The following is a 25,005-nucleotide window of genomic DNA, read 5'->3' on the forward strand; positions in this document are numbered from 1 at the left end:
TATGTTTTATCGACAACTTGCCCGGTGAATATAATCTCCCTTTGAAGCCAAGCAGGAGCCTACAAGATATCAAATATATAGGGCTTTGTATGTTTTTGAAAGACAGGGTGGTAGTATTTGGTGCTCAGATTGCTCCGAGGAAATCTCCCTGGCTTGGCTGAGCCTAGCAAGAAGGAAGGATATCAATTCTGAATGCTTTGCGCCGGGGTCTCTCTCTGCTTGCACAAAGCACTGCATAACAAATAGCAAGAAGCTAAACTAGTAACATCAGATATTTAGAGGGAACACAGCTAGTTTTGTGTATGGAAATGCATTCGCTCCGGGTTTTAGCTGTCTCTGAAACTTGTCGGGAAATGTTACACTTTGCCTGTTGAACGTAAACAAAAACAAACAGGGGAAGCTGTTAATAATATTACTCAACAGGGATATTATTTATTGCTCTTAAATCAACTAACACAATCCTATGGCCCCTGGGAGAGCATCCTGGGGGCAATAGGATTTTGCAGACAATGGAAATCTTTTTTTAAAGGAACAGCTTGGTTAACTCACACACCACCTAACCTTCTGGTCTACCCTGGCAAGACCAGCAGTGCTTTGGATTTTGGGGGTCATCTGCCTTCAAGTTCCCCTTTCCTGGCCAGGTAGGATTACACGAAACAAGTTAAAGGTTATTCAATAGTCCTTGATGAACTTACGGTAGTCTTTGCCAATTCCTGTGCAAAATGACCTCTAATCTGCACATCTTGAAACTAATAGGCAAATCAATATCCACTGGGTTTCACACTTCTCAAGTTTTATTGAGACAAATATTCCTGCCTGTTCAGATGTAGCAGAACACTGTTATGTGGTTCCCCAATCCTCCGACTGGCAAGAGGTTTCAGGGACACAACACTACTTGGGTTGGGTGCCCATTGCAAGGTGGCCATTGGAGGGCTACTGGCATCTTGTAATATTTGTGTTTGCTTACAAATATGCAGGCTGAGCACAAGTGGAGATGCTGCAATAAGCAACCCAGCACATCCCTCCAAAGGTTTGGCTTAGCATGTCATCTGAACCCAAGGTCATAGTTAAAGTCTCTCCGTAACCACAGGATAATCCTTGACTACAGATAGTGACTAAGGGGAGACCTTAACCATGCTCTGAGGTTCAGACGTGGCTTAACTTTTCTGTGAGCTGACCTAAAAAGCTCAGGAAGGGACAAAGCAGTTGCAATCTCCTCGAAAGCCTGAACATTTGCACATTCACACTCAGCCATGGTTTGGCTTACCGTGATGTGGAAAATGCAGCCTTTGTCTTCTTGAAGCTTCCAGCCTAGTCTTTTTGTTTCCTACTTACAGACATGATTTGCCACATTCCTTAGCTGGGAGATGGGGAGAAGAGGCATCCATCTTTCCCGAAAAAAATCTATCCACCCATTCCCTAGTCATTGTGGAAATGAGCTATAGAAAGCCAACAGCTAACCTCTGTACTACAGCCAGCACCATTAACTAGTCCAAGCAACTGATAGAAAATCCATTTGCAGGAACATAGCATCAAGAACCACTGAGTGGGAAGGGGCCCAGAGAGGCCATCCAGGCCAACCCCCAGTCCCATATTGATATTCACTTGAATACACACTGAACACATGGATATACATATTTCAACATGTGCTGTGAAATAATTGGGGTTCCTCCCCCCCCTCTGAATCAGATTAATGCTGAAGCAGAATGGATTAGAAAAAAACACATATTTCAAAACATTTTTTTAAAAGCCCAGAAGCATATTGGAGCAGAATAATGGGTAAGAAACATGCAAAAATTATCCTGATCATAACTAGATATATCCATCCTAAAGGTAAAGGGACCCCTGACCATTAGGTCCAGTCGCGGATGACTCTGGGGTTGCGACACTCATCTCGCATTATTGGCCGAGGGAGCTGGTATACAGCTTCCAGGTTATGTGGCCAGCATGACAAAGCCACTTCTGGCGAACCAGAGCAGCACACGGAAACGCCGTTTACCTTCCCGCTATTTATGATATCCATCCTACAGCTTATTTTTAAAAATAGGATGGAACTAGATGTTATCTTGGCAGAGATGTGATGCCAGCGCAGGGGCTCAGAGGAGGCTATTTAGGGAAGGATAGAGAGGCAGAAAAGTCTCATTTTGGAGCATGCATTGGGGGGGGGGGAGGTATGAAAACGCATGGGGCAACATTTCCATGGCAGAATTGAAAAGGAAAGAAGTATCCCTTCTTCCTGCTCCTCCTTCAATTCTTCTCTCAAAGGGAAATCCTTTTGTTTAGGTTTGGTAAGACCTCAGTATCGATCTGATAATCAGTGAAAGCTTCAACCTTTGAAAGGGGAGCTCAAGACTATGGCTGCAGGCTAATTCTTCATGGTGCGCACAGCCACACAGGCTGCCACTATTGGTGGGGGGGGGGGGGCAGGATTTAATCACATACCGTCAAATTCAGGTTGTGCAAAAACATACTTTTTGCAGTAAGTTAAGTGACAGGAAAACGCACTGGGAAGTGTGGGATAGCACTTTTTTGAGGCAACATCATCTACCTTCCCCACAAGCAAATCAGAAATAGATGCTCATTAAATAGGCAATACCATCTAATCTCCCTGCAAACAGATGAGGATGAATGCTCAAGAAACCACAGCATTCTTTTAATTTTTTTTTTTTAAAAAAACATTTTATGGTATTTTCATTAAACACTACCAACAAAAAATAAAAAACCACACGGAATCGTTTCAGTTGCAAGCGCGTACAAAGCAAAACACAGCAAAGAAGCAGGGAAAGTATCTACCAGTGTAACATTGGTAAGCACTCTGCTCTCATGCATGCTATGATTCATTCTGTTGAAAGAATCCTGTGCCTCATGCATTACCCTACTTTCAGTCAACCCCCATACGGCCTCTCCATGGAGGGGCTTGACAGGCCGGAAGATATAGAGTACCCTGTCCCTTCTTTATGAAGCAAAAGAACAGAAATCAAAGTTGTCCCATTCTGAGACAACCTTTAAAGCCCTCCTCCTCTGTGTAAGGTGATCCATGTCTGTGTTCCAGACAGGATTAATCCAGGTGTCCATCAGGGGCTCCAACTTGGCTTTCCAAGGAGGAGCAATAGTCAGTTGCGCTGTACCAACAATGGCAAAAAAACAGGAGGTTCTTTTTCTAATTGCGTGTTCAGACCCAGAAACCTCCCCCCTAAATAAATTCACACTTGACTCAAATTTTAGTTTGGTTTTTGGCAGAATTTAGGCCACAACTTTTTTGATTACAGAAAGTGAGTGGTTCCATAGGCTCTGGTTCGACTAGCTCCCTGCACCCTTGCAGGTAGTGCTGACCCAGGGCACCAGCATAGGTCAGCCAAGGGTGAACATCTGGATAGGCGGAAAGCCGGGAACAGGCTATGTCCACCACCCAGGTGTCCCTCTGGAGTCCTCAGGCATGGGCACAACCCCCCTCACAGGGGTTGACCAAACCATTTGAGTCCCTGGATTCCTTTAATGGAATACCCTTCACATAGGGATGGCGAGAGCGTTCTCCCATCCCTGTCACCTGTTGTGATGATTTGCTATGCGGCTGGCGAAACCCAAATGGCACCAGCCAATCAGCCAAGTGGGGAAAATTCCTGCCGTGCCCCGGTCCCAACGACAGACGACACACGACGGCATAGCAAGGTCAAGTGCAACAAAGCCCTAAAAGTATGGAGAGGTGGGCAGGGGTTCCGAATGCACGCACCAAAAGAGGAAGCTCTGGGTCATGTGCATGGGTATATATAGGTCCCTCGATCCATTTGGACTGCTCCCCATTGGCCAGATTGAACCCAACATCGAGGAACCTACCAATTGGGTGTTGTGGCTGACCAGTCTTGCCCATCCACAACACAGGTGGTTGGTCTCCAGGTCTCACCTGATTTGCCACTTATATTTGCCTTATATTCTCCTCCCTGGGGAGGGATCAGAGCCCATGCTTAGAATGCAAAAAGTGATGGGGGGTGTTATGTATTCAGTGGTCTGTGTTTGCCTGCGCTTGAGTCTGGACTAAGGATTCTGAGCCCCTGCATTCTGATTCGATATGTGATATCCAATCACAGAACATTTCAGGATTTGGGACTCTGACTTATGATTTGCAGCTTGGAAGTTTGGACAGCCAATCACTTTGGGAGTGGGAGTGTCCGAGGCCTTCAGAAATGTATATAAGCAGTTGCTTTGCCCCTGTTGTCCTGTTCTGTTTGTTCTTGCTGTTATCACTGTGTCTTGTCTTGTGGGAACCCACCTACATTTCAGGGGGAACTTCTACCCGTGATCCACAGCAAGTTGGAGTAGAGAATGCTGAGCTAGCTCTGGTGTAAAGCAGACAAGAACAGATGAATTGAGCCAAAGGCCCATCTACCCCAACTTCTGTATGCAAATGAGGTGCCGCGGAGGATTGTGGGGCAGCACTTTCTGTGCTGTGCTCGCTGTGACTTGAAGGAGTGTGGGCTGAAGTTAGCCCAGGTCCAGGTCCAGGTTTTTTTTCAACGGAGGCAGCTTCGCTGTCGCTGCCGTTTCGCTTCAGCCAAGCAGGCTCAGGCGGAGCACAGCAGGCAGCACCCCTGCCTGTCCTCTCCAGCTGCCCTGCTTCTAGGGGAGGGCAGCTGCCCCCCCTGCCCCATGCTGGGTACGCCCATGGCCAATCGGATGCTCATGAGAAGCCCGCAAGCAGTTCGTTTGGACTAGAAGATTGCCATGGTCCCTTCCAGTTCTATGATTTTATGAAATGGGCCCAGCTTTGATTCCCAGCGACTGATGTCCTTTTTTTTTCTTAGTCGGAGATCCGCATATGCTTAATTGAAACAGTTCTGTTTTTCTGCAGTGTGACTGCAACATGGAGTGGCCTTAATTCTCTTCATAATGTATGAAGGCAAAACATTTTCGGGAAGGAAACCTCTTTTGTAGATCCCCCCCCCCTTTCAAAGATTAGTTATGAAATTTGCTTACTGCTGTTCGAGGCATTCCCCAGAGACAGAGGAAAGGAAAACAATGCAGGGGGGAGTTCTCTTAAAAGATGTCGCTTTTTGTTCACAATCTCAGTGCACATCTGTAAGCAGATGCTGGAGGGATAAGAGAGTCTTTTGCTGTGTGTGTGTGTGTGTGTGTGTGTGTGTGTGTGTGTGTGTGTGTTTTTAACAAAGTAAGAGAAGGAAATGACACTTCTGTCTGAGAGATTTTTCAGAATTATTTGCCTGAAGACTTCTGATTTAACTGATCTTTCTGACAGCAATAAATTAATTCAGTATTTCTTTTTAAAACTTGAAAACAAGTACTTGAAAGGAAGAAGTACACCCTGACATTTTTCATTTAGCAACTAGATGGTGTGTTTTTCTTCTCCGCTCTCCTCTCTGTTGTGCTCAGAACATTCCTTTTCCTCCCCCCAACTGCCCCGTTCTTCAATGGATAACAGGTTTCTTCCAGTGAAATGTCACAAAGACAGATGATTGTTCAGAGGTCTAACAAAATGTGACTGGTGAAACCAGATGTAATGAACCAGACACAGGGCCGTGAACTGAACTCAGTGGCAACTTGTTTTGAATTGAGCAAGCCTTGAACTGTAGCGCCGGGAGGCCCCTGAAGGTCTTCTAGCTCAACCCCTGGAACAGAGGCTGGCTGACGCACACTCAAACTTCATTAACTGACAGGCGATTTAAAGCATCTTCCATGTTGCAGTACAATCTGTCACTTCTGCAGCTCCCAGCCGCATGCATTTCCCATCCCTGCCTATTCTTTCTCCCACTTTTCCTTGCAAATACTTATTTCTGTTAGGCTGGTGCCAAAAAGAAAAAGACAAAAAGAGGGGGAGAGACATCAAGGCACACTTTCCCATAAGCTTTGCTCATTTATAAGTACAGGTGCAAATTTAGTAATAATTTGTTGTTGTTGTTGTTTAGTCGTTGAGTCGTGTCTGATTCTTCGTGACCCCATGGACCAGAGCACGCCAGGCACTCCTGTCTTCCACTGCCTCCCGCAGTTTGGTCAAACTCATGTTGGTAGCTTCGAGAACACTGCCCAACCATCTCGTCCTCTGTCGTCCCCTTCTCCTAGTGCCCTCCATCTTTCCAAACATCAGGGTCTTTTCCAGGGAGTCTGCTGTAGGAGCTGGGACAGGATCTGTCCATGTAAAATTCTGCCACGGTGGACAGCAAGATGAATAACTTTTTTTTGTTTTTGTTGGAAGCCAGACTGCAGTGGAATGGAAGCAGCACTGCATGTGACAAATACGGGTCTTAATGAAAAGAAATGATTTCTGCTTCTGCAGTCGAATTCCCCCCTCTTCCCCGTATGCCCCCACAATCTGTTGTTGGGGTGGCCAAAGTATTGGAGCCTCAGCTTCACGATCTGTCCTTCCAGTGAGCACTCAGGGCTGATTGCCTTCAGAATGGATAGGTTTGATCTTCTTGCAGTCCATGGGACTCTCAAGAGTCTCCTCCAGCACGATAATTCAAAAGCATCAGTTCTTCGGCGATCAGCCTTCTTTATGGTCCAGCTCTCACTTCCATACATCACTACTGGGAAAACCAAAGCTTTAACTATATGGACCTTTGTAGGCAAGGTGATGTCTCTGCTTTTTAAGATGCTGTCTAGGTTTGTCATAGCTTTTCTCCCAAGAAGCAGGCGTCTTTTAATTTCGTGACTGCTGTCACCATCTGCAGTGATCATGGGACCCAAGAAAGTAAAATCTCTCACTGCCTCCATTTCTTCCCCTTCTATTTGCCAGGAGGTGAAGGGACCAGTGGCCATGATCTTGGTTTTTTTTGATGTTGAGCTTCAGACCATATTTTGCACTCTCCTCTTTTACCCTCATTAAAAGGTTCTTTAATTCCTCCTCACTTTCTGCCATCAAGGTTGTGTCATCAGCATATCTGAGGTTGTTGATATTTCTTCCGGCAATCTTAATTCCAGCTTGGGATTCATCCAGTCCAGCCTTTTGCATGATGAATTCTGCATATAAGTTAAATAAGCAGGGAGACAATATACAACCTTATCGTACTCCTTTCCCAATTTTGAACCAATCAGTTATTCCATATGCAGTTCTAACTATTATTAGTAATAATTGCTGCCCTTCAAATAGAAATACAGTACATAGAAGGCAATGGCCTGTGGGTCAGCTGTTGATTTAAAAGACATCTGAAGACAGCAGTGGTCTTATGGATCATTGACCTGGCATTGCACAGCAGCACCTTCAGGTCATGTGGGGTTTCCCTTGCTGATTCCAGTATCCGTCCAGTCAAGACTAGACCCTGAGGCAGGGATAGTCCTCAAACAACTACTAAGCGTGCGTCCTCGGTAATGACGTGGTCTGGTCTTAGCGTAACTCCTTCTCCTACCCGTGATCACTGAGATTGGTTGTCCCAGTGCATCCCCCCCCCCCCGGTGGAACCTGGCCCTGCCATTTTGTTGGCTGGGACCCACTCCCTGGCAGCCCTGACCCCTCCCCTTAAAATCAAATTAAAACCTATACAAAAAAACAAACAAACACACAGTAAAACAATAAAAACCAAAAACAGTAAAAGTTACAAACACACCAAAATTAAACAACTTCCCACACCCGACTAAACATCCATACCACCCCACACACCCAAAGCCTCCTTGGAGCCTTATAAGCTGTGGTGGCGTACGGGGCCCGCCCCCAGGCCCAAGAAAGAAAAAGAGCTTCAAAGGGGAGCAGTCCTCCCCAGAAGATACAATACAGAGTATTGTATAATAATAATAATTATATTATTATTATTATTATTATTATTATTATTATTATTACTTCAAGGTGCTCTCCCTTCTAAGGTTCTTTACCTTTATACCAGACTCAAACCCCACAACCCTTCAAAAAGAGGGCTAACCTTTGCAAAGTAGGACACGTGATCCTCCTCCCTTTCTCTCTCTGCCTAATTTCTTTGGCAATCACTTGTAGCTGAATAAGATTGTCTTCCATAAGCACGGTTTTAACAATGGGTCCGTAAGTGACTGTGGAAGCCAATTCTGGATCCACACATCCCACAGTGGGGACATAGCTTTCCAGGCAGGAGTTGATCACGGTGAGGGTTTGCCAAGCGTGCCTTCCTCTTAGCACGTTTCTCCCTTTCGTCCTGTGCATCGTCAAAGTCTTTGAAGAGGCCTTTTGTAGAGGCTGTTCTCCAATTGGAGCGCTCGCAGGCCAGTGTTTCCCAGTTGTCAATGTTTATTCAACATTTTTTTTAGATTTACCTCTTTTGTTGACCGTTTGTTGACCATTTGGTGCATTACGCTTTCCGTTTTTTAGTTTGGAATAGTTGCTTTGGAAGACAATAATCAGGAATCCACACAGCACGATCAGTCCAATGAAGATGAAGTTGAAGAATCATTGCTTCAACACTGGTGATCTTTGTTTTTCCCAGTACATTGCCATTAGTTTGCCTACCTTCCCAAGTGATGTGTAAATGTTTTCGGTGACACTGTTGATGGAATCTTTTGAAGAGTTAGATATTATAAGTGGTCCATGTTTCTCCATGCCTTATTTACAACCCTATAATCTTTGGCACTTTGTCCCTTGGTCTGGTGCCTGGTGTTGTCTTCTATAGCATCTCCTTCTATTCTGCCATGCCTGACCCACTGTGAGAATCAGGCAACTCAGCCAATCACTGCCATGGGCTTTTTCACCACAGTCAACATCACCACTAAGGCCACGAAATTAGTTGGGATTCCTGCATGGCAGGGGGTTGCTTTAGAATTAGATGACCCCTGGGTCCCTTCCTACTCTATGATTCTATGATATCCATTATAGCAGTGGCAGCTAATCCCCAGCCAAGGAGCTGGATGGCCACCCATCTCCCTCTCAAAGTATATGTAGTATTGAGTTGGGATGAGAGGTTTAAATCTGTCCTGATAGGGATGCAGATTGTCCCCTTCTCAGTCGTCGGATGCCACATTTGAGAACTATTTGCTGCATTTGAGGTGTCTCCAGCTCAGTCCCCTGAGGGTGGACCTGGGCTTCTGCCCTGAATTTCTGCTCTGGCAGCACCACTGCGCACCTTCCTTCTTAGCCAGATTGCCTCCATGAAGCATACAAGCAGACCAGGAAAATTGAAGTGTTTGTCCTTGGCATCTGCTATATCAGGGTATACTGCCATGGATCAAGGAGGTTCTACTTTAGATGCAAATGAGCAAATGCCTTTTGTTGCTGTCCTTTTGTAACTCTGGAGAAGTAATGAGTCTAGAAACAACGGTGCAGACAATGAAAAGAGAACAAATGTGGAATTGCCTGGCAAATAAACATCATTAATATCAACCAGCTTTTTAAGCAAGCAGATGAAGCCAGCAGACATGTATATAAACAGTGCCAGAAATGTTAATAAATGTTGCTTTTCATATCCCAAGACTATAACATGTAAAATATTCATGCCAAATGTGTGACTCATGTAGATATAACAATATCTTCCGTTCAGTGATCATCAAGCCAGTTTAGTCCATTAAAACCATTTAGAGTACAGAGCTATCACTGAAATTGTTTGTAGATTTGATCAGCATGTCAGCTGAGTAAGGAATTAAATGTGCAAAGTTTATTTTACCCTTTTTTAATATTCAAAGCACAACCTAACATGTCACTGAAATAAGAGGCAAAAACATGCCATTAGTTTTTTAATGGAATGGGAGAGCACCTACAATAGACCAATATGTGTGTTCCTTGTTCCAGAAGTTGCCGGTTCCCGTGGTGGCAAAAGCCCACAGTGAGCCCTCCAAAATTAAAAGCCCTCCTGGGTCTGCTCTTCTATTTCATAATCCATATCTGAGTGGGCCTTGGGGCAAAGGACCTGGGGATCAGCACTCCCTCTTATTTTGAGGGACACCCCCCCCTTCAGATTTAGCTGCAAGTGATGGTGGCCCCAGTGGCTGGTGGCTGCCATCTTAATTTCCCACATTGCTCAGAGTGCTCAGCACAGTGTCACTCCAAGGCATTGTGGGAAATTTAAATGGAGCCTGCGTACTGTAAGGGGCTCAAGGCACACATCAGAACTGGGGGGACTCTGCTAGGGCACTGGTATCTGGGCAGCTGCCATAAGCTTCCAGGTGCTGCTGGCAGGCCTGGGAAACTGCAGAGCTGGATTTAGGATGGTGCAAGTTGTAGTCACACCATGTAGTCACACCAGGCGCACAGCCGAGGATGCCACCTTCTCAAATCCCAGTAAGCACCTACTTGCAGGGGCGTACCCAGGATCAAAACGGGGGGGGGGCAAGCCATGGTTGTTAGGTTGTAACATTTCAGCACGGAAAAGGCGAATGAAACCAAAATTTTATTATAAATAAGGAAAAACGGGAGGGGAAACAAAAATTAAAACACAACCACCAATGCAGCAGAAAAGAAAGATAGGAAGAAGAGGGGTGGGGATGTAGATATTTGCTTAGATGTCAAAACTAAATTAAAATGAAGCACCAGGGGAAACAGGGCCATCTTAAGCATATCCGGCGCTGTGGTGCAAAGTTCCCTTTCCCATAGTTGTCGACCTTTTTTGGGGGGGGAACCCCAAGGTTCCCCAGAGTTGCTGACTTTTTTAGGGAGCTGACACCACACTTACACTTCATCGCTGCTTGGGAAAAGAAAACAGGAAACATAAACAAACCTCAGTCAGTAAAGCATGAGACTCTTAATCTCAGGGTTGTGGTTTCAAGCCCCATGTTGGGCAAAAGATTCCTGCATTGCAGGGGGTTGGACTAGATGACCCTGGTGGTTCCCTTCCAACTCTGTGAATGGTTCTGTTGTATCTGAAGGGTTGTTCACAGGGAAGATGGAACAAACTTGTTTTGTGAGAGATGCTTGTGCTGTGATTCCTGCACTGGAGGGGGTTGGTCTAGAGGACCCTCGGGGGTCCCTTCCAACCGTCCAGTTCTCAAGAGAGTGGCTTGCAAAAGGCACCTTTTGTTTATTTGAAACCAAAGAATGTTACGGATTTGCAAGATGCAAATTTAATCCCTGCCCCCAGGCAAATCTACTGTACTTGGGGTGCAAATTGGATTTGAGCTCACAGCTCCTTCTTTTATGTGGCTGGGCACAGGAGGAGGTGCTGCTAAAAAGATATATTAAAAAGCAAAACTTTTGAGGCCATTTATCGTAATAATTTTAACAACTTGCCAGACGGAAGTGAACTAAAGAGTGTCACAAGAGGAAGAGGGGGTTAGGATTAAATGCTCCTGGAGATAAAAGACAGAGGGGGTGGAGAGAGGGAGAGAGAGAGCTTGCAGCAGATCCCTCATCTTAATGGGGCAACAGCAAGGATCACTCATATTTTTTACACGCAGGAGCATTGCCGGCCAGCCGCTGGGGGAGGTGGTGTGTGTGAGAGAGAGAGGCAGAGAGAGGCAGAGAGAGAGAGAGGCAGAGAGAGAGAGGCAGAGAGAGAGAGGCAGAGAGAGGCAGAGAGGGAGAGAGAGGCAGAAAGGCAGAAAGTGAGAGACACAGAGAGAGGCAGAGAAACAGAAAGTGTGTGTGCCCATGAGGGAAGCGCCGCGCATCCTCCTGCAAGTTCTTTCCAGCCTGAGGACTCCCCGCACCCCCAGTGGCAGCTTCGGGAACTGCAGCCCCCTTCCCTGGTCTGGAGCTGGGCGAGTCGGAGCGAGAGCCGAACCCTTTCCCTTCTGGGCGGCTGTGTCACCGGCGGGATGCCTGCCTTCCTCGCTCGGCTGCTGCCTTAACCATTTAATTTTTTGCTTCTGGGGGGCAGCTGCCCCCGTCTGCCCCCTGGCTACGCCTATGCTTACTTGGCTTCAGGAAGGAGGAGTGAGGGCTCTGACAGGGTTCTAGAGTCTTCCTTCCTCCATCCCCAAGCTGGGCAAGTGCTTACTAGGCATTGGGGAGGAGATGGGAGGACTCTAGGACCCTGTCAGAGCCTCATGCCTCCTTTCCAAACCCCAATGCAGCAAGAGCCCATGGCCTTGCATAAGGGGGCATATTAATTACCAAGGTCCACACCTGCTTACAGCAAAAAACAACAACAACAACTCCCTGCATATAGAAAACTAGCAAGGAAGCAGTGTACCTTCAGATCACCTGAAGGTGGTGCCTCAAAAGGCCTCAGTCCAATCCTTTTTGGAGCAAGTTGTTCACGAGGTGCTTTGCTCCTCATCCTCTTCTTGCCCCTCTGAACTCCCTTTTACCATCAATTTGGGTTTGCCCCAATGTCTTCCCCTCCCTCTGTCTTGGGCAGAGCATTTCACTCTAGCTCTGGCTCTAACTTCTCTTGCCACCTTTCAATCCCAGAAAGTTTTTTTCTCCCCTTCCCCTGTGCATGAAGGAGTCTTTTACCTACATATAGAGGCATGCATCTCACGCAAGGATGGCGACAAGGAATCCAGGCTGGGGGCACCATGTTTAGGAGAGTTTTAAGGTGATGCACCCTTCACTTTGTGCATTTATTGTATTTCCATTTCTCAAATGGTTTTGGCAGGTTTTTGAAGTTCTGCCGAAAAAAAGCCTGTAAATATGAAATAAAGATTCACCTCATGAACACTGGTGCTTCTCCATGGACAATGGGGCTTCTATCCTATCACCTTTGGTTTGCACATTGCAGTCTGTCTCCTGCCATGGAGAATCTGCCAGCCAGCAGCAACCACCCTCGACAGCATGAATCGACACCATGAGATCAACAGGCAGCTCATTCAGCAACCTACATTGCAACATTCTCTGCATATGAATTCAGTCCCAGAGCGTACTAGGATATGGGCATGGGTTCCCCCCACCCCCAAGCAAAGCTTCGGAAAGAATCTCCCTGGCAGATCGCCATTTATTAAACCAGTGCACATTCTCTGTGCTGTCAGAATGGGATGCAAGGGATGGTGTGCTTTGCCACAATAACGACAAGGAGAAAGAGGTAGGAAAACAGTTTTGTTACAATTGGAGCTCCAGAATACTTCATCAGAGCTGACAGTGCATGGCTGGGTTTTACGCAGCCTCAGCATTACTGGCATGATAAAGTAGCAAAGAACAAGCCCATTGGAGAAGCCCTTTGCAGCAAAGTGACCCATCACGAGAAATATGCCGAGGTTCCCCCCACTCTCATTCCACATGGACCCAGATCCCATTTCAACATGGCATGAAATATAGCCTGGGCAATAGGGAGCAAGGGAGGAAAAAATGGGGGGGGGACCTCTTTGAAAAATTGCATTTTGATGCACAAGCTCCCAAGACAATGCTAGTTTGTGCTGCACAATTTATATATAGGTGATCTATTTAAAAACAATCTCCCCATAGGCAGGCAGAAGGATGGGGAGGAGGGTTGCAAAGGAGAATGTGGTGGCTTGTAAATTGTCTCCATCTTTCTTTTGCCCTTTCAAGGAATCGTGTTAAAAATGACAAAATACGACCCAGTTGGACTCCTTGCTGCAAGGCATAGGAAGCTGCCCAAAAAAAATGCATCCAACTATCTGTCCATCCAGTTCAAGGAATGCGGGTGGCGCTGTGGTCTAAACCATTGAGCCTCTAGGGCTTGCTGATTGGAAGGTTGGCGGTTTGAATCCCCGTGATGGAGTGAGCTGCTGTTGCTCTGTCCCAGCTCCTGCCAACCTAGCAGTTCGAAAGCACACCAGTGTAAATAGATAAATAGGTACCACTGCAACGGGAAGGTAAACACTCTTTCCATGCGCTCTGGCGCTCGTCACGGTCCTCTGTGCACCAGTAGCTGGCCACTTGACCTGAAAAACTGTCTGTGAATAAATGCTGGCTCCCTTGGCCTGAAAGCAAGATGAGCGCCGCAAGCCCATAGTCGCCTTTGACTGGACTTAACCGTCCAGGGGTCCTTTACCTTTTTTACCTTTTGCCATCCAGTTCAGTACTTTGTGTGCTCCAAACTACAGCACCTCTCCAGAGCTACCTGGTCCTTTAAAACTGAAGGTGCCAGGGATCAAAGCACACACTCTGCCACTGAGCTATGGCCCCTTCCCTAGTACTGCTCACTCTTCAACAGACAGAGCTACCCAATCCAAACTGCAGTGTGCCACGAGCAAGCCCTCATCAGAAAAAGTGCTTGCAGAGCAAATTGCTTCAGGCATAACACAGCAGTCAAGGCAAAGTCAAAATATAAATGAATGGAGATCAGACATTATTAACACAATGCTCGGTTCCTGGTTGGCCATTTCTGTGTTAGGTGGGTCAGAGTTTGGGAGGTGGCAACCTAGGGATAGCAGAATCAACATTTGCTTTTAAGCACTGCAATAGAGAATGACGTTCACTCACGCGTAGGAAGAGGGGAGCAATGGGAGCGCGCCGCCCCGGTAGGGTGCCATCGCGGCTATCCCCACCCCCAGAACGCGCGCCACACCCCTGTGGGCATTGCGCCATGCCCTCAGAACGTGCGCCATGCCTCTGCGGGCGGCGCACCATGCCCCCAGAACGCGCACCACGCCCATGCGGGTGGCGCGCCATGCCCCCAGAACGCACGCCACACCCCTGCAGCCGGTGCGCTCCGCCACGGGACGCATGCCAGCCCCGTCCCCACCTGCTCTCCTGCCCCCGGTGCCAGAGCATGAAGCTCTGCCACTGGTGCAGCCTCCCCCAGCACAGATTCCGTGGATGTTCATAGAGTGCACAAATTGTAATCGCCTCCACAGCTCCACATACATCCAGCCCATGATAACTATGAGCATTTTGCTAGCGATCAAATAATAAACAGGCAACTGAGCATTCAATTAACAAAATATTGACTGGTCAGCATGACTGGCTTCCTAACACTCGATTACTATATTTTTCTTTCTTGCCAGCAGACCACAAACTGCATTGATTTTGATGGAACAGCCACAATACCTCTATAACACCCCTTACGTGTTTTTATTTTTGTTTTCATTTTTTGTAAATTTTAACCCCGCCTCCGAGGCAGAAAGCGACATTCTGTAATTGTTTGCAAACTGCCAAACCTTCTGCTGCTGGCTCCTCAAGCCATCACAGAGTTCCCCTGTGCAGTTTCAAATGTTTATTACTTAATGAACTATGCATAAAATAATATAGAAAGCTGTTGACATATCACTGCATCTGTTCATTACCTAGGTAATAATGCCCTGTGCCTTTTAATGAGTGATTAAAATTATCCAAAGTAATAAGAACCGTATTATCATACTGCTTATTAACATGATAATCCAATTAGCCTTGTGTTGAAACAATGATTATCAGGTTGTTAAACAGTGGCACCTAATTATTTTTAGAGACAGTTTGCTGCACTCTCGGCTCACAGGTCTGTATACTTGACCTGCCTTGTTCAGTGGAAAAGAACCAGTCTGTTAAGCACTAAAACAGATATGTGAAACTGCAGTTCTCTGGATGTTATTGGACTATGGCTCCCATGTTCCCTGACTGTTGGCTATGTTGGCTGAGGCTGTGAGACTTGGACTTCTGGAGGGACAGAGGGGCTGCTTAGAAATTCACTCAAGGCATTAAACAGAAGTTTCAGACCCAAAATCAGGAAGCCACAAGGAAACATTGTGCTGACCTTCCTCCAACTTAACATAGTGGTTAGAGTGATGGACTATGACCAGGATTAAAATCCCCACTCAACCATGAAACTCACTGGGTGACCTTGGGCCAGTCTCTGTCTCTCAGCCTAACCTACTTCACAGGGTTGTTGCGAGAATAAAATAGAGAGAACTCCTTGGAGGAAATAAGGAGGTGTAAATGTATAGCTTACTTGGGCAAGTGTCGGAGGACCTGTGTAACTTAAAAGAAAAAGGACAAGATCCAGCCTAACTAGGTCTCAGCAATCCAGTTTTCATTTGGTCACTCACAGTTTATCCACTGCAAGATGATCAACTGGAGATCACCTTTTCAACTGTCTTGTTGAAGTGTTCAAATCAACACATATGGCTAACATTATCTATAAAGAAACTGGTCCCAGGCTGTTAAGTGTTTTATGTATCAATAATAGCACCTTGAATTCAGCCCAGTAGTTCACTGGCAGGCAGTGAATATATCTGAGCACAAATGTCAGTGTGGCATACAGGTTAGAGTGCTGGACTATGACCTAGGAGGCCAGGGTTCGAATGCCCACTCAGTTATGAAGCTCACTGGGTGACCTTGGGCCAGACACCATCTCTTAGCCTAACCTACCTCATAGGGTTGCTGTGAGGATGAAATGGGAAGGAGGAGAACCATGTCCACCACCTTGAGCTCTTTTTAAGGTAAATGTAATAAACAAACAAACAATTGCGATGCAGCATTTTGCACTAACTGCAGTTAACAGGCCAAAAGAACTTCAATTTCTGTTCTTGGTGATCCTGCCGGTTCCGGATTTCCCAAACCTATCTGTGCGTGAGTCCTGTTCTACAGTCTCATCACTTATGAAACCCTGCTCAGGTTCTTAACCAAGGCAATTCGTTGTTTTGTTTCTTAAATGGTCAGAATACCATACCATTCCCACCACCCATTCAAGCAAGCAGCAGCAGAAAAAGCTCAACGACTTTGGGAAAAACTTTTTAAAAAAGAGCTCAACAACTTTTTCTGTCTGGATTTTCACTGTTGGAAATATGACAACCCTAACTCTGGGCAACCAGTGTTTGCAGTATTCTTTGTAACTGCATTTTCCAGGTCCCAATCTGACAACAAAGCACAGTAGAAAGCAGAGATTAGTGTGTTTGGAATTGGGCAGGGCACTTACCCAATAAGGGGCTCGGCTACTACCGTGTTTCCCCTTTTTTAAGACACCGTCTTATAACTTTTTTCCCTCAAAAAAACACACAGTGGCTTATTTTCAGGGGGTGTCTTTTTTTTAAAAAAAAAGTGCTGGTACAACTGGGACCCACTGGCTCAGGATGCTCGGTGCTCTCTTCTGCACATTGCTGGGCGCGTTGTTGGCGCTGCCAGTTCCGAGCGCCTGCAGGGTGGGGTGGGGGTGGCAGTGCTTTAAACCCCCAACCCTGTAGAAAGCAATGGAAGTTATGGACTGTAACAATCCTTAAGAGGCGCAGGTCTTAAAAAACCCCTGGTATCACCCTTGAAGCACAGCCTTCCAAAGTCAGGGGGGAATAGGTCTGTTTAGACAAAGGAAAGGATCGGGGGTGATTCTGTGCCCTGGGACCCACAGAACTACTTTAAAAATCCCAACCTGGGGGGGGGTCAAATAGTGAAGCCCCATAGCCCTGTAGCAACAGAAGGCACATTCTGAAGCACCCGAGCTGTTCGGTTCCATAAAAAATCCAGGAATTGTAAAATTAACAACAATAATGGGGGGGCACTCTATCCAAAGAGTTAAGAAGGAATGGGAAAGTGTTGAGTTATATATGGAAAAATATGGAAAGGAAAGTTAGTTAAAGATAAAAAATAAATAATTATCGCAAGGGGAAAAATAACATCATAAAGGGTAATAATATTAAATATAAAATAGACAACACAACAGAAAAAGCAAGTATATGACTAAATGAGATCGCACAGGAGTGAGGGAAGTGGGGAGAGAGGGAGGGGGGTAAGGAATGGAAGGAGGCAATGGTTGGAGGAGGGTATAGGGGGATGAATTAAAGGAAAATTAAGACTGAGAAGCGCATGGTTTTTGTTTTTTAAAGATGCAAAGGCTTGCAATCAGCCAAAGTATAGAGCCCAACTTCTAGGAGACTGCGATCTACTTGCGGATTTATAAACTGGAGGTGATCTACCCCCGTTATATTGGTGTTCAGGTCAGAGTTGTTTTTAGAGAGAGGAAATATCCCATTTTTGAGGTTAAAGTAAAAGTTCCTGACCTTTTTTTTATAATGAGGAAATGCTGCTAAAACTCCGTTCTTCATTCCACGAAGGGGAGAGGGGGCGGGGCCGGGTGCTCAAAGACAAAAGAAATGGAAAAGGAGATAGCGATCAAATCCAGCCTCGCATTCATGCAGCCGTCGGGAGAGGCAGGGGCTGCAGCCGAGTGCTGCTTCACAAACAAACGGGGGAAAGTGCTTAGAACCCAGAGAATCCAGCTGAAAAACACGAAGCAGCAACAGCAATTGCACACACACCATCCCAAGCCAGCACAGTAACCAAGTCCCAAAAGCAAGAAAGGACTCAGCAAACACTGCTGCGGCCGGCGTTGCTGCTGCTGACTCGGGGAGCTCAGTGATCTCTTCCGCACAGCGCCTATCACTATGGCTTATTTTCGGGGTACGGTTTATATTTCTCAAATGCTTAGAAATGCTGCTATGGCTTATTTTATGACTACGCCTTAAAAAGGGGGAAACACGGTAGGAGTCATTGCAAGCATATTTATTCTCACCCTTAGACCACTATGAAGCCTGTCTAGGTCCAAGAATCACCCAAAGCTGGAGCCAGTCCTGGTTTAACGCCAGAGTTGAGAGAAAAACGGTTGTTTGCTATGCCTGACATCCACCCATCTCCACAAAACCAGCTATTGCTCACTGATCAAAGTGAATGGTAAGATTAGCAGTTCAGAGTCTACTAATCACAAGAGGTTGAGGAAGGATCTCCTTGAAGTTACTGAGCATTCACCAAACGATGCCCCCTCCAATATTTCATTCATTGAATCATAGAATTTTAGAGTTCAAAGGAGCCCAAATGAACTCCCTGCAATGGGGAATGACAGCTAAATAATCCCCGGCAGTTGCCTCCCTGTATCCCATCACCTGAACTGGGCAAACCTTTGGAAAAGACCCAACAGCAACCAGCCTAGCACATTCAAGAACCCGTGATTCTTCCCAGTATCTAATACTCAAAGGTGTGCTGAATATGTTTTATTAGTCTTATCAGGAGTCAATGGCACTGTCAACATAATGGGTGCTTCCAGGCAAGCTGTTTATGGAGCATTCCTTCTGGTTTGCTTGTGCAAAATTTTCAGAAAGGTTGTATTAAGTTAGCTGCTTATGGCACAGTCATTCTGATTTGTTTGGCGGGGAAGGCTAAAGTGATGTCACATCAAGCACTGGCCGTCCCACACTCTGCAGGGGACTTTCCCCCTCACTTTCCTTACTGCAAAAATCCATTTTCCCTTTCTTTTATTGGAAGCAGGTTTGTAGCACAAGAGTGCCAGATCCACACTAATTGTGCACCTCGAATCTGGGCTTGAATCCAAACCCATGAAGCAAGGACAGTCTGGAAGTGTGCAGTGCTTAAGCGTGTGTAAAGCAGTCAGGGAAATTTGCACTCCTAAAGGGAGGGGAGGGGTTTTGCAATCCCGCTGCATCCTCTTTGAATTCTTAAGCAGTCAGTCAACACTACATCCGATCTGGCTCTATGAGCAAAGTAATAATGACAAAGGACCTGCAGGTCTCCCCTCTCTTTTCTTTGTTGATAAAGGCTTGGGATAATCTAGTCAGGCGTAATAAAACCAGAAGGTGTATCACATCTGCTGGAATATAGCCCCAACACACTCACAACACCCTGTTTGCCGCTACTCGCTGCTTGCCTTTCTGACACTAGTGGCAAGCAATTTCCTTGGAGATGTTTGATCATTATTGCTCGCTCAGTTTGGCCGAGCACTTTAGCTGCCAAATGTTTTGACGAAGTGTAGCTGCCGACTAGATCAGCAGCATAACTCCACTCATGGAACGACCCTGTTGCAAAAGGTCTTGTGACACCTAACCAAGATTCGCAGTCCATCTGGCTTATGAGCATTGTAGAAATGTGAGTAAAGAGACAGGGAGGAATTAACAGCCAGCCCAGCGCTTGAGTTTAGCCGAGTCATTTTCGAGGGGTATTAAATGCTTGTCTCATTAGACATCTTGTCCAATTTCGACCTCGTTGCCAGAATCGGAGTTTGGTATAAAGATATAGATTGCAGTGGAGTGCAGAAATAAATAGCATGGGAAGAATAAAGAAGGTTTAATACTCCTGGCAAAAAAAAAGCCATTCTGAGTACAAGCTTAACTATGGCCATCATCGAGTGATGAGGTTAATAAAAGGAAGGCTCAACACTCACAGGCTGAAGAAGAAGCAGAAAACTAGTAAATAAAAAATAATCTGTAAGAAGTTAGGAAAGAATCAGCGAGGGAAGAATAGCTACTCGGCTACATTAGTAAAGAAACAGCGAATTGGATGCACTATAAACATGCAACACCAGATGGCACCAGCGAGCAGGTAATTTTAAATGCAGTTTTCCAAATATATATATTTTTTTCCTTTTGTTAAAACGATCTAATTTCTTACTTATTGAAAGCGGGTTTTTCCTGTGTTTAGATCCACCCAAGACGGGGACTTCCGAGCAGCTCCTGACGCCAACCAGAGACAACTGCTCCGGGCTGCTGAGACTAGCGCTGCTGCATTTCCCGGGGATATTAGATGAAATCTGGGGACATTCCAGGGATGGACTATGTCCGGGGACTTATTCGCAAATCTGGGGACTGTCCCCGGGAAACAGGGATGTCTGATAACCTTACCCTAGTTACAGGTAGGTAGCCGTGTTGGTCTGAGTCGAAGCAAAATAAAAAAATTCCTTCAGTAGCACCTTAAAGACCAACTAAGTTTATATTTTGGTATGAGCTTTCGTGTGCATGCACACTTCTTCAGATACACTAGAAACAGAAGTGTCAGACCCTATATATATACAGAGGGTGGTGGGGGTGGGTGGGAATGGGAGATGGGCTGATGGGAGTGGTAAACCTGTAGATGGGTGTTAATGGCTGCTGATGGCTGCAATTAGTCCTGGGCTGAGGTGCTAAAGAAAGCTTGATCATGCATAATGAGATAAGAATCCGATATCTCTATTCATCCCAGGTGCTTCCATGGTTTTAAGCTTGGTTTTTAACCTTACCCTAGACTGCCTTTTCTATCAGTCCCCTACTGGTTCATGTAACTTACTGCAAGCGCTGCTGTTTTACTTCCAACAATCAGAAGGATTGTAGCTTTAAATGCAGATGGTTCCAGGTTCAATCCCTGGCATCTCCAGGGAAGGTTGGGAGACCCCTGTCTGAATCCCTGCAAAGCTATTGCCAGACAGTCGGTGTGGGCAATACTGGGCTAGATGGAACAATGGTCTGACTCTGTATAAGACAGCTTTCTGTGTGCTCTAGCAAGTGATATCTCTGCACGCACATGCATATGGATGCAGATTTGCATTGCCATTCATATCCAGCCCCTACAGAACTTAATGGATGTGTCTCTTGCAGATGGAGGATGCTGTCATCCACTCTATTAGTGCATGTGCACATGTGAACCAATATCTTACAGATACATTCAAAGAAATATCGGTCTGAGGATCTTTTCTGGAGATGATTGAACTCTGCGGACCTAGTTGCAATGCACATTTTTAGTTTAGAAACTAAACTATATTGCCTTGCTTATTTCTCTTATAAGCAGGAAGCAACAAGGATCAACCTAAAGAAATATAAGTGTTTATTGATACAAAATGTCTGCATGTGAAACTGCTTTATCAGCTTGAAGCACCAATACTGGAAGTGAAAATAGCAAAATGGATAATGGATGTAATTCACACAGGCTACCTATTCCCACATGACATGGACCATAAACTTCTAAAGTTCATATCTCATCAACCATGCACACTAGTTTATGGTGGGAAAATTCCCCAACTTTTATGGATTGGCTATTTTGTAGGAACTAGAGCTTTTCTGGGTGGGAGTTTACTTAGCTTGAACTTTCACATGGTTCCCTTCAATGGTGCCATGCTCATTGCTCAGAGTAAAGCCAAAGTAAGCACATTATATGAGAACATGAGCAGAGCTCCAGTTGAACTGAGTTTCTTAATAGCAACTAGCCCATCCATGGCTACTGGTCACACATTCAACCTGCACATTCAGATTCAGCATGGCACTGAATACCAACTGCTGGGACCAAGAACAGCAAAGATCTGCTGCCTTTGTGACCTGTTTATAGGCTTCCCAGAAACATCTGGTTGAGGAAGATGAAGCACTGATCTGAACCAACACGGCTCTTGTGTTCTTCTATCCCTATCTGGAGCTGCTAGCTAAGTACCACAAAAGATAACTAGAGTTGGATAAAGACCTTCAATGCATTGCATAAACATTATTTCATCAATCATTCTAATGCTATAAGGCTGGTCAGTATTATTGCAATGTAAAGGGGGAAGGTGGCACTGTGGGTTAAACCACAGAGCCTAGGGCTTGCTGATCAGAAGGTCGGCAGTTCGAATCCCTGCGACGGGGTGAGCTCCCGTTGCTCGGTCCTAGCTCCTGCCCACCTAGCAGTTCGAAAGCATGTCAAAGTGCAAGTAGATAAATAGGGACCGCTACAGCGGGAAGGTAAACGGCGTTTCCGTGTGCTGCTCTGGTTCACCAGAAGCAGCTTTGTCATGCTGGCCACATGACCTGGAAGCTGTACGCCGGCTCCCTCGGCCAATAATGCGAGATGAGTGTGCAACCCCAGAGTCGGTCATGACTGGACCTAATGGTCAGGGGTCCCTTTACCTTTACCTTTAAGGGGGGAAGGTAAAAGTGGCACCTTCTATCATATGTGGTGGACATGTAAGGAAGTAAAAGAATTTTGGGAAATGATATATAATGAATTGAGGGGAAAATGTTTAAAATAAATTTTTGGTAAAAAATTAAAATCAGAACAAAAAAACCCTGAAGCCTTTTTTTTAAGGAATTCTAGGTGCCGAAATCCCAATGGAGCAGAAAAGACTATTTATGTATGTGACCACAGCTGTGCGGATGTTATTGGCCCAGAGATGGAAAGAGGACAAAGTCCCGACCAGAGAAGAATGACAGATTAAGATGATGGATTATGCTGAAATGGTAAAAATGACTGGAAGAATCATAAACCAGGAAGACCAAAATCTTAATAAGGAATGGGGGAAATGTATAATTTGCCTTTAAAAACCATTGTAAACAGTTAAAATAGATAGTAGTAGGGTTGGAATAACACTTGTAGTTTAATGGTGGGTTTTGGATGTAATGAAGATGTAAAAGATTTGGATTATTATAAAAGATGCAGGAGGAAATGATTACTACAGTGGTACCTCGGTTTATGAACACAATTGGTTCCGGAAGTCTGTTCATAATACTGAAGCGTTCATAAACTGAAGTGAACTTTCCCATTGAAAAGTGAACTTTCCCATTGACTGTATCTGAAGAAGTGTGCATGCACACGAAAGCTCATACCAAAATAAAAACTTAGTTGGTCTTTAAGGTGCTACTGAAGGAATTTTTTTATTTTACTTCGACCCAGACCAACACGGCTACCTACCTGTTTCCCATTGAAAGTAATGGAAAGTGAATTAATCCGTTCCAGATGGGTCCGCGGCGTTTGTAAACCGAAAATTCGTAAACCAAGGTGTTCATAAACCGAGGTTCCACTGTAATAGGACCCAGAAAGAGAAGGAGGGAAGTCCAGGAGATTCTTTGAAATCTTGTTTTTACGTTCTATGTTGGATATGTGATTGTAAAATTCTAATTTGAAAAAGCACATAAATAAATTTATATAAACAAAAAGTGGCTTTTTTAAAAAAGCTAACAAGTCCATGACTGTAGTGAAATTTGGACTCCCCGGCTTACACTCTGAGCCATCAGTCATTTACAACAGCTCCCTTAACTCTCCCCAATGTAGGCTCCGCTGCCACAGTCAGCTGCGGACTCTGGTTTCCAGCATCCTGTTATAGCACACCAGACCTGACTCTTTAGCGCAGTCCAGCCTTGGCTGCTTCTCTGAGTTAATAAGTTCGTTTGGCGTCAGCACCAGTTCCCTCAAGGGGTTTAATAAATTGAAAGCCTCCATGTGAAATGCAAGTTACGCCCATTATGTCAGGGGAATGTACTTCCAAGTGTATTTAGGATTATATCTCCAGCAGTTAAATCAAACATGGGCAGACTTTCTGGAAATAGGTGTAATGCTTCAAACCAACTTTGGAGCCACAATTATCTAAATGGCTTTTAACCAGCAGTCTGCCAAAATTGCATCAACACAGAAGCACTTTCATCAGAGGGGATTATGCGTTGAATGATCTACTTGTCACATGGGGGCTTTTCTGCCAGCGATACAACCCCAAAATAGCCCCCTGCAATTTTCTCGGAGAATTATCTATCGGAAAAGAAATGTCTCCACTTTATCCTAAAGTTTGCAGCTTGGGATGCAGGAGAAATTTGGTTTAGTTTGGATTTTAATGCAAACCTACCAAATGCTAGGACAATATGCAAACTGAAACACAGCTCTCTTGCAAAATTTCGTGCTGCTCCAAATATTACGACACAGTTCTCCAACCAAATAATGCATACAACGATGTGCATATTGGAGGGGGGGGATATAAAAATGCATACATTCGTGAAAGTAGCATATAAGAATGCCATTATATTACAGGAAATTGCATGCAAAAAAATGTGTAGCAAGCAAAATGACAAACAAAAATGTGTGTATTGGGAGAAATTTGCACTATGATGCTTACAAGTTTTCATGAGGACTTTAAAAGAAATATTGCAAAGCCATGCAGAAATGTAGAGAACTGAAGACTGGAAAAAATGAGAAACTGCAAGAAACCAAAAGCTGACATATCCATCCCTCCCTGATTACAACACAGTGATATTGCTCATTTTGTAATGCTAGACCAGCCTTCCACCAAGCTTGTGGCCTTCAGGTGTTTAGGGCTACAGCTCCCATAATCCTTGACTATTGACCACCTTACCTGAGACTGTAAATCCAAAAGAACCGGGGGGCACAAGGTTGGGAAAGGCTGCACCGGACATTACTCTAGGAGGGAGTCCCGTGCTTTCAGCATCTTCCAGCATCCCTAGCTTTGACCTCACTGTTGTGTGAAGGTTAATTTTGTGGGTGCCCCTACATTGCTCAAGTCATAGGCAAAGCTTCCACCCGCATGATCACAACAGATTGCCTGGTTATGAACCACAGATTATTTGGATATTTCATGGCCTCATTTGTAGATCTCTTCCCTTAACCCTAGTGCTTTGTATCTTGCGAATGCTGAGAAGACCACAGCTCTTGGTATCAGGGCTGTAAGCCAAATGACCTCTTCCTCCTCCCTTTATAGTTCACTTAGTTTTAATCAACCACTTTGCAGCACCATATTCCCCAGGCTTCTTATCAATTTTGTTAGACTTTTAGTTAAAGGCCACCTCTCCTACGCA

General features: G+C 45.3%; 1 protein-coding gene across 2 annotated transcripts in view; it reads right to left on the reverse strand.

Moving 5' to 3' along the window:
* LOC118089204 (formin-F-like) overlaps positions 1 to 25,005 on the reverse strand; it is an 85,063-nt gene that overhangs the window by 54,295 nt on the left and 5,763 nt on the right. The window lies entirely within an intron of this gene.

Source organism: Zootoca vivipara, chromosome 7 (genome assembly GCF_965207765.1).
Source record: "Zootoca vivipara chromosome 7, rZooViv2.hap1.1, whole genome shotgun sequence".
Taxonomy (NCBI): Eukaryota; Metazoa; Chordata; class Lepidosauria; order Squamata; family Lacertidae; genus Zootoca; species Zootoca vivipara.